Here is a 10,138-nt window from a genome sequence, read left to right as displayed (position 1 = left end):
TTTTTTTTTTGGACTTTTACATTAAAGAAATCTATTTCAGCTGCTAAGCCAACCTCTGAATGTATTTTATTATAAGCATCGCTCTCACCTCTCATGGTAACCTATCCGTCTCAGTCCTTGGTTTGACTTTCTCATAAGACAAGGGAATAGACCCTTGTCTCATTCAAAGGGCAGCCAAGGAAGAAAGATTCATTCTGTTCTCTTTCCTACTTGAGCCTTTTCTAAGAATGCATTCACTGATCTGTCCTTCCACTAAAATTTATTAAGCACCCTGGCTGGGCCAGCTGCAGTTTGAGACAATGGAGATATAGCAGACAGGGTGGGGAGAAAGTCAGTAAAAATTCCTGCCCTTATTGAGCTTACATTCTAGCTGAGACAGAGACACGAAAAACAGATATTTACTATATTAATAAAATATATATTATGTCAGCTGGATGTGTATTATAAGGAAAGCATTCCGAAAGCAAGGAAAGATGATAGGGAATGTGAAAGTGAAGAGGGTGGCATGCTAAGAGCTCCCTGGGAAACCGCATCTGAACAACTGCCAAAGATCCTACAGAAAAGACAGTCCTTATGAGTCTACAAAGCCCTGTGTTGCCTCAGGAAAAGGTTTCTTATTTCTTCAGAGAGGTCTTTTGGGGAGGGGGGAGGAAAATATATATAACAAAAATTTGTTGTGTAAACTATTTCTAAGGGCACAACTTAGTATTAGTAAACTCACAACATTAAGCAACCAAAACCAATATCTTTTCTCCAAACTTCTTCACCATCCCACACAGAAATTTTGTAATCCTGAAGCAAAACTTCTCATCTTTCTCCCCTCAAACCCTGGTAACCTCTAATCTGCTTTTTATCTCTAGGACTCTGACTAGTTTAGGTCTTTTATATAAGTGGGATCATATAATATTTGTTTTATAGTGCCTGGCTTATTTCACTTGGCATAATGTTTTCAAGGTTCATCTTTGTTATATCAGGTATCAGCACGTAATTCCTTTTTATGAACGAGAAAGCATTCTAGGATATGCATATATTGCACCACACTTTGTTTATTCATTCATCTGCTGATGGGCTTTTTGGATTATTTCCACCTTTTAATTATCATGAATAATATAATAAACATTGCTATCTAAGTATCTGATGGAATTGCTGTTTTCAAGTATTTTGGAGTATATGCCTTAGAGTGAAATTGCTGGATTATGTGATGATTTTATATTTATTTTTTTAAGGAAACACCATTTTCCATAGTGACTGCACTATTATACATTCCCACCAATAAGGTTGCAAAGTGCAAAGATTCTACCAACACCTGTTATTTTTCTTTATTAAAAAATTATAGCCATCCTTATAGGTATTAAATAGTATCACATTGTGGGATTGATTTGCATTTCCCTGATGACTAAGGATATTGAACGTGTAGTAGAACATCTGCAAGTTGACCACCCAAGGCAGTATAACAAACTGGTCAACATAAGGAACTAGGCCTACTGTACTAATACATACATGTGACACATGCCCAGTCTATGAAAATTAAGTTAACTTTAACAAGGTGGTCAATCCTGGAGGTTCTACTACATTTTCATGTGCTTATTTGCTCTTTGCCTATCTTCTTTAGAGAAATATTCATTCAAGGCCTTTTCTCATTTTTTAAATTGGGTTGTTTGTCTCCTTCTTGTTGACTTGTAAGAGTTCTTTATATGTTCTGGATATTAAGCCCTTACTAGATACACGATTTGCAAGTATGTTCTGTTTGAAGAGGTTTTTTGAACAAAAACCAGACTGCAAAAGTTTAACATAAAACAGTCAAGGTAACAGAGAATGAACCATTCTTTGAGAGACTAAGAAGTAAAGAGAAGGAAGTAGAGATTTATTTTATAAAAATAAAACTGAGGGTTATTTAAGCATGTAAGAGGGTAGAAAGGAAGGAAGGATACAGTAAAAAGTGACAGATTCAAAGAGGAGGTATTAACAGGGCAAGGTTCCAGAGAAGCAGGTGAGTACAAGGATCTATAAGGACACAGCTGGAAATGTGAGGCATGAAAGGGGGTGTTGGCAGAAAGTGATCTTTTTCCTGATTTAGGAGGAAAGCAATAAAGCAAGACTCCTCGTCCTCTCTGCTATGCTCTTGAATGTGGGAAGACAATTTAAAATGAATCAAGTCAGTATTGAATTTATAATTTCTCCCACCTAAATTCAATATGGTTACTGAACAGTTATTTATTTTCACAATGGTCTTGAAGGAAAGGCATAAAGCCTAAGCCTGTGCATTATGAACATGAAATCAAATGTCTTCTAAATGCCCCTAAATTTTCCCTGCCTCTGAATTTCTAGGCCAAAACATTTGGCAAAGAACTGCTTTCTTATTTCACAAAGAATTACCTTCTTGGCTCGTGTGAATAGAACATTATTATTATATTTTGGTAAATCTACTTTTTGATTATACATGTTTGTTCATATTTATGCTATGAATATCCATGTGTCAAGACCCAGAGTAGAATGACCTTGACTGCCTGTTCCTGCAAACCAGCTTGTGTTGTGTCTATGAAGAATGTTTCTGTAATTAAATAAATTGAGAAGTGCATCATCCTCCTGCTCATTCTTGAAATTAAAGTGCACATTACCACATTGAAAGACCTGAGAAATCCTGCAGAAAAGAAACCAGTTTAGCCTGGGGAATCCAGGTTTTAGAAAACTAACTGGAGCATAGAATACTTTGTTCTATGTTAGCACCTACTAACTTCCCAAGAACTAGAATTCCAGAAAGCAAACTTGGGGAAATGCTGACCTGGATAGACGATTTCTTCTGAGTATTCCTCTCTCGATAGCTCCATCTCACTAATCTCAGAAGAAAATGTGTTTCATTTTGCAGTATTTTTCTGACCTCCCTACTGTTCCTTTCCTCTTTATTTTGCTTTAGGAAGTGTTCAGAGTGGTTATTTTTATGGCATTCAACAGAATCAAGTGTCATAATAAAAGCTGAAAAACTATGAACTTTATATACACATATATACTTACAGATATAGGCACACACATGTTTTATGTATGTGTATATACATCCATATATACATATATAATATATAATTAGTGGCTCAATTTCTTTCTACTATTCCAATCTCTGACACCCATATGGCATGTTTTGTGGGCACCTTTCCATTCCATGGGGTTTTCAAGCAGAGATAACTCAGTGGGGGTGTGGAAATGTGCCCCAGAGAGGAAGAAGGCTGAAAACTCAGCTCCATATGAAAACACAGGCTAACAGCAAGGTAGCAGGGCAGCAGGCTTCCAGCTTGCCAACATATACTCCTAAAATAACGGTGCAGTTGGTTTGTAACAAGCTGATTTGACAACACTATCGTGTCTTTCCTGCCACCATGATCATGAGATTCTACTGTTGTTGTAAAGAAGTGATTCCATAAACATTATTGCCATGCATTAAACATATGTGATAACATCAGATAGCAGATACCAAAATAATAACAACAGAATGTAGTGTGTTTGACAAAGCATAGCACAAAACTTCTTTAAGCAGTGCCTGTTTTTTTGGGAGATGCCAGCAAGTCTGGAACAGAAGATGCACATCAGATAAACAACCAAACAAGGAGCAACACACCAGGAAAAAGAAACCCTACAGAATGTGAAATTCAATTCTAATTTTAAGGGAACATATTGAGTTTCTTTTCTCTCCATCTAGAATCAGAATGACAATGTTATTTACTTAGGTGTGAAAATCAAAATTTAGCATAAGAAAGAAGACACTTGATGGGAAAAGATATTCTAGTCTGGAGATATTTCAGGGATTTGGCGAGATTGATTAAAAATCAGGTCAACATGAAATGACAGACATCTAGTTACAGGATGTAGGTCCTCATGTCATCACAATAGCAGATCTCTCTAAAGGACCAAGACAGATGAAAATATAGAGAAAGTATAATTTTATTCAGGCAGCAAAATATAGAAAACAGAGACATGGACATCTCTGACAAAATGCAGAATTGGTGGAAAATTGCATGATCAGAATTTTATACTTAAATCCTGCAAGTCATCCTGTGGCTATTGTCACCAGAGAAGAAAAGTTTGCAAGGTTGGCCAATGCTTGACCTCACTGCTCTTATAAATGTAGTAGCCATTGATAACAAACACACTTTCCCCTTTAATCTTAACTAGTCCTCAGAATCCTTACTAACTCAGCATTCTAGTAGTCATTTTGGGTCCATTAGAGTTGGCATGTATAATGCAACCTAACTGCCACACCTAAATTTAACTTTTATTGTAATAAGAACTGAGATCAAAAGCTCTGGGTCAAGTTGCACCATACAGATAAGAGGTTTGGATGCAAGAAAGATCCTGATTTCCAAACTGAATTTAGCACCACCTAGGGAGAAGAAGAATATGAAGTAATTCCCAGAAGTCCAGCCAGCATACAGAGTAAGGCTTCAAAGAGAAAAGAAAAAAGGGTAATTAGAGGTGACAAAAAGTTTTTAATGATCAATTGAATCCCCAAATCAGAAGCTAAGTTAAATGGAAGCAGGGCTGATGAACACCTGTTTGATTTGGGTAGTAAAAGTTTTTCAAGTAGATCTCTGAATGCCATTGACATAACAACCTCTGGAATCCAGGTGGGGGAAGTGTTGCAATCATATGTGCCTGCAGAAAAGGCAGACTGAGTTCTATTTTCAGGGAACATAGGCCAAAAATACAAGTGAGGAAACTGGCTCATGCTTAGGCAGAAATTGATGATTGAGGAAAGATTTTTTTTTTTAATAATAGGAATCACAAAAATACTCTGAAAACTCTACAGAAAGAACCTCAGAGACCAAGGATCTAGTTCATAATAGCAACAGAAAGAGATGGAAAAATCCCATAGAGAAAACCTGCTAAAGCATAACTAAGCAGCAAGAAGTCAGAGGAAATTAACAAGAGACCAGACACAACCTTCACAAAGTAAAGACTCTAAATGGCAAGAGAAAAAATTGCAAACTTTCTGCAAGTTAGGAATGGTGTGGAGAATGAGTAAAAATTAGGAGAAATGAACTTAAATTGAGCTTTTCTTTCTTTCTTTTTTTAAAATTAAATCACAGGGCTATACATGGGGAGTCTATGAGATGTAAAAGAGGCCAGCCACATATATGGGTGCTTTTCCTGTATGTATGGTAACCAATTTATTACACTCCCTTGAGTGGTCAACTTACAGAGGTTCTACTGTATAGCAAATATTAAAAGAAGTTCTTTAAGCAAAAGGAATATTATACCAGATGCAAATTTGAGTTTGTAAAAACAAATGGAAGAGTATAGATGATGGTGGGAAAATTCTTTAGTGATATGTGCCTAAAGTAAAAAAATAATAATAAAATGTATCATGAGGTTTATAACACATGCCAAAATGAAATGCATGGCAATGATAGCACAAGTTTTGGCAAGGGGAAAATAAAAGATGCTTACATTATATAGGGAATGTTATGATACTGTTTTAATGTAGTTAATTAAAGATGCAGATTGTAAATGCTAGAGAAATCACTGGTAAAAATCCACAAACAGATTTAGCTAATAACCCAATCAATCACAAAAGTACTCCATAAATCTAAAAGAAAGCAGACAGAGCAGACAAATAGACAAAATGAATGGACAAAGAGAAATCAAATATCAGATAATATAAATAAGTTCAATCATATTGATAATTAAATTAAATATTTGATTTAATATACCAATTAAAACAGAAATATATTGGACAGATTTAAAAAAGCAAAACCTAATATATAATTTGTATATAAGAAATTTATATTAAATATAAAAATATAAATGGTTTAAAAGTAAGAGGAATGGAAAACATATACAATATAAGCATTAGTTATAATTTAGCTAGTGTGACTAAATTGATATCAAAGAAAGTAGAACAAGGAATGCTATCAAAGATAAAGGGGATAAAACATAACAATAAAGCATCAATTCATCAAGAAGACATTAAAAATGTAAAGGTATATTCACCTAATAATAGAATTTCAAAATAGATGTAAGAAAAACTGACAGAAGAAAAGAAAAACTAAATAAATTTATAATTACAGATACAGATTTCACACCCCCTTCCTCAACAAATAAAAAAGCAAATAGACAAAAATTCAGCAAGGATATTGAAGACTTGAACAACATTGTCAATCAACTTGTTCTAAATTATAATTATAAAATATTCTAACTTGTCAGGGAAGAATATACATTCTTTTAAAATTCACATAAAATATTTACTAAAACATTACATTCTTGGCCATAAAAAACATTAAAAATGTTTTACAGGTGAAATCATAGAAAGTATATTTTGTAACCACACAGAATTAAAGTAGCTATCAGAACAATGAAAATCCTCAAACTTTTGGAAACTAAGAGATATCTTTAGAAGATCTTTAAAGATAAAGATATCTTTAAATAATCTTTTGGTTAATGAAGAAATTATAAGAAAAATTAGAAAATGTCTTAATATATAATAAAAATATATTATTTTTTATAATATAAAAACTTTGTGGTTGCAATTGAAGCAATGATTATGGGGAATCTATAGCTTTAAATATTGCATTTTAGAAGAAGAAAGGCCTAAAATAAATTATCTGAACTTGCATTTTAAAAAGAAAACTGAAGAAACAGAAAAGCAAACTACATAGAAGAAAAGTAATAACAAAGACGCAAATTAATACAATAGAAAATGGGTAGTTTTAAAAAGTCAACAAAACCAAAAGTTGATTCTTTGAAAAGTTTAATAAAATGAATATTCCTTTATTTAGAATGATTTAATGAGCAAGAGGGAAAATGATGGAGGAAGGAAAGAGAGAGAGAAAAAGAGAGAGACAAACACACACAAATTATCATTATTAGGCATGAAGGGAGAGACATCACTACAGATACTTTAGACCTTAAAATAAATAGGGAATGTTTTAAACAATGTTGTGCTAATAGAGTTAACATTCTAGATGGAATGTGTAATTTTTTAAAGACATAAACTTTAAAAAATTAAAAATTTCAATCATTTTATATCAATTTTAAAAATTAAATTCATACTTAAAAATATTTCTCTAAAGAAAACTTCAGGCCCAGATAGTTTCACTGCTGAATTCTACAAAACACTGAAGGAAGATATAAAACCAATATTACACAAGGATATTATAAGAGAGAACAAGAAAAATACCAATTTTTTTTCTAAATATAGGTGTAAAAGTTCCTTATTAAAAATTAGCAAATCAAAGCTAGTTATTAAAAAATCATCATACTTCATGATCAAGTAACGATATAAGGTTGATTTAGCATTTAAATATCAGTTAATGGAACCTATCACCATTATAATTCACCAATGTAATTTCCTTAATTAATAAAGAAATATTATTATCTCAATAGATGCAAAATTAAAGGCACTTGAAAAATTCAACATCCATTAATAATAAAAGCAGATGGAACTATATATAGAAGGAAAATTCTTCAATTGGAAAGGTCATCCCCAAAAAACATTCAGCTAACACGATTGCTTGCTTTCCTTGTAAGACTGGGAGCAAAGCAAGCATATTTGCTTTTACAATTTCTATTTAACATTGTCCAGAACTCTCTAGCCAGTGCAATATGACAAGAAAAAGAAATAAAAAGCACATAGATTTAAAGGAAAAATTAAAATCCTCTTTATTCTTGAGCACAATGAAAATACAAATAAATTTATAAAACCATTAATAGAAAAAATCATTTTAGAAAAGTAGTTAAAATATACAAAATAAAACATAAAAATCAATAGTATTTCTTGATACTAGAAATAAACGATTGGGATAATAAATTTTAAAAATACCATACCATTTAGAATATCATCATGAATGTTCATAGTAGTTTTTTGTCTGTTTGTTTCAGATAGCAAAAAACAAAAAACAATCTATATGCCCATGAACAGAATACTATGTTTTTGGAATGTAGTATGTTGATAAAATGGAAGTCTCTTCAGCAAGAAAAAAAAACTCACAAAATGTGAGTGATTCTCAAACAGAAAAGATAAACACGTAAGAATCCATATTGTTTAACTCAGTTTTTATGAAATCTCATAGAAAATTATCTAGAAAAGACAAATCTAATATATTGTAAAAGAAAGGATATCAGTGACTGCCTAGCACTTGGATTTTGAGGTACATTTTAAATGGGAAAGGGAATGATTAAATCTTTTGGGTTGGCGTAAATGTTCTTAATTTTATCAAAATTCATTGAACTATATAATAAAAACAGACACATCTATCTTATGAAATGATATCACAACAAAGAAGTTTTTTTTTTTTACATTGAATTTGTGAGTCTTTCTTCATTTAGCCCCAGTCCTCATCATTCCCTATTGTCACATGCCAAACACACATTATTCTATCCCAGGTTTAGGATTAGGATGAGAAAAGCAAGGCAAATAAAAGGCAAAATTCAAGAAGGCAATCACTCTCAGCATCATGCACAACACTGTTCCTTTACATTACCTGCTTGATAGCATTTCTTGGTGACTCTTAACTCAATTGCTTGTGGTCTAATGTCCATTTTCACCCAGAACAGTGAAATTTTTGTTCTTCAACATGCCATCTTCACAACTTGAGTATCATAGTGACTATTCTATCCATCTTGAAATCTTTTATCACAATTAGTCCCCAATTATGGTTATGTTTTAGTTTTCTCTATATTCTCTACTATCCAGACCTTTCACTACAGTGGTGGCAATTATTCTACCACTGAAGGCTTCTGTATCATCTTTCAAGACTTGCCTTCCACCCTGAACTCCAGGTATAAATATTTTCCAGCCACTGTACAGCAACATAGGGTGTCTTTGTCTAAACAACAGAAATTTTTTTCATGGTTCTGGCGGCTAGAAATCTGAGAGCTAGATGTCAGCAGGGCTGGTTTCTTTTGAGGCCTTTCTCCTTGGCTTGTAGATGGTCATCTTCTCCTATGTCTTCACAAGGTGTCTGTGTATATCTGTGTCTTATTTTCCTCAACTTATCAGGATACCAGTCATATTGAATAAGAGCCCAACCTAATAACCTTATGCCACTTAACCTCTTTAAAATCTTTCTCCACGTACGGTTACATTCTGAGGTCCTGGGGAATAGGACTTCAGCATGTGAATTTGAGGGAGATACAATTCAGTCCATAACAATGACCATTGACTTGGTGTGCTTTTGTTCTATACTTCATTAACCCAGCCAAACCCTGCTCAACCTCAAAGACCAGATTAGATATTTCCTTTGTCTTGGAGTTTTTCCATATCAGCAAACTAGATAGGTTCCCTGCTGTGAGCCCCTGTAACATTTGTTTTGTACATTTGCCAGTACATGAATTGTAGTCATTACAGGTTAGAGTTGCTAGTGATCTTTTCTTCTTTCTCCTACATTGTAAATTCTCTGCAGCCAGAGAATGTGTTGTTTTTATTATTGCAACTCTCTTGACTACTAGCTTTGTTCTGGCACCAATAAATATTTGTGGCTCAATGTGGACTGAATAGGTTAGTCTTCAAGGTAAGACTTTGGGAACCCAGAAAATACTTACCTTCTGTGCCCTTACTTCTTGATCTACTTCATCAGTTCACTCACAGCACTGATTCCAAATGAAGTACAACGTTTTAGACTTTTAGAATAGGCTTTCATTATGGAAAAGCATACAGAATACTGGGAATAGGAACAGGGAAGTAAGTTTAAAAAGAAATACAAATATTTATTAAGAATTTATTGTAGGACAGGATTCTAGAAACTTTTTTATTCATTAAATCCTCAGGAAGATGCCATGAGGTAAGCTGTATTTTTCACATTTTGCAGAAGAGAAACCTGAGGCTCAGAGAAATTTAGTAACACGTAGTTAGTGGTAGTAGCACAACCATGGTCTAATGCAGGCCCATTAGGTCTCCAAAACTTGACCTCTAACTTTTCCCCACCAAGTTCGTTCATTTGTAGTTTTGGTAGATATGATAATAATGGCAATATACAGTGCTTATTAGGTGAGAAGCACTGTCCTAAGTGCCCTAGTTATAGTACTTCATTTAATCTTAACAACTCAGCAAGCCAGGTCCTACACTATTATCATTTTTTCACTTATGAGGAAACTGAGGCATAGAGACATTAAGTAGTTTGCAGAAAGTTAAAGCACCAATAAATAAAGGTCC

The sequence above is a fragment of the Otolemur garnettii genome, unplaced genomic scaffold (assembly GCF_000181295.1).
Source record: "Otolemur garnettii isolate 467f Iridium unplaced genomic scaffold, OtoGar3 scaffold00007, whole genome shotgun sequence".
Lineage (NCBI taxonomy): Eukaryota > Metazoa > Chordata > Mammalia > Primates > Galagidae > Otolemur > Otolemur garnettii.
Note: the sequence above shows the minus strand (reverse complement) of the source record.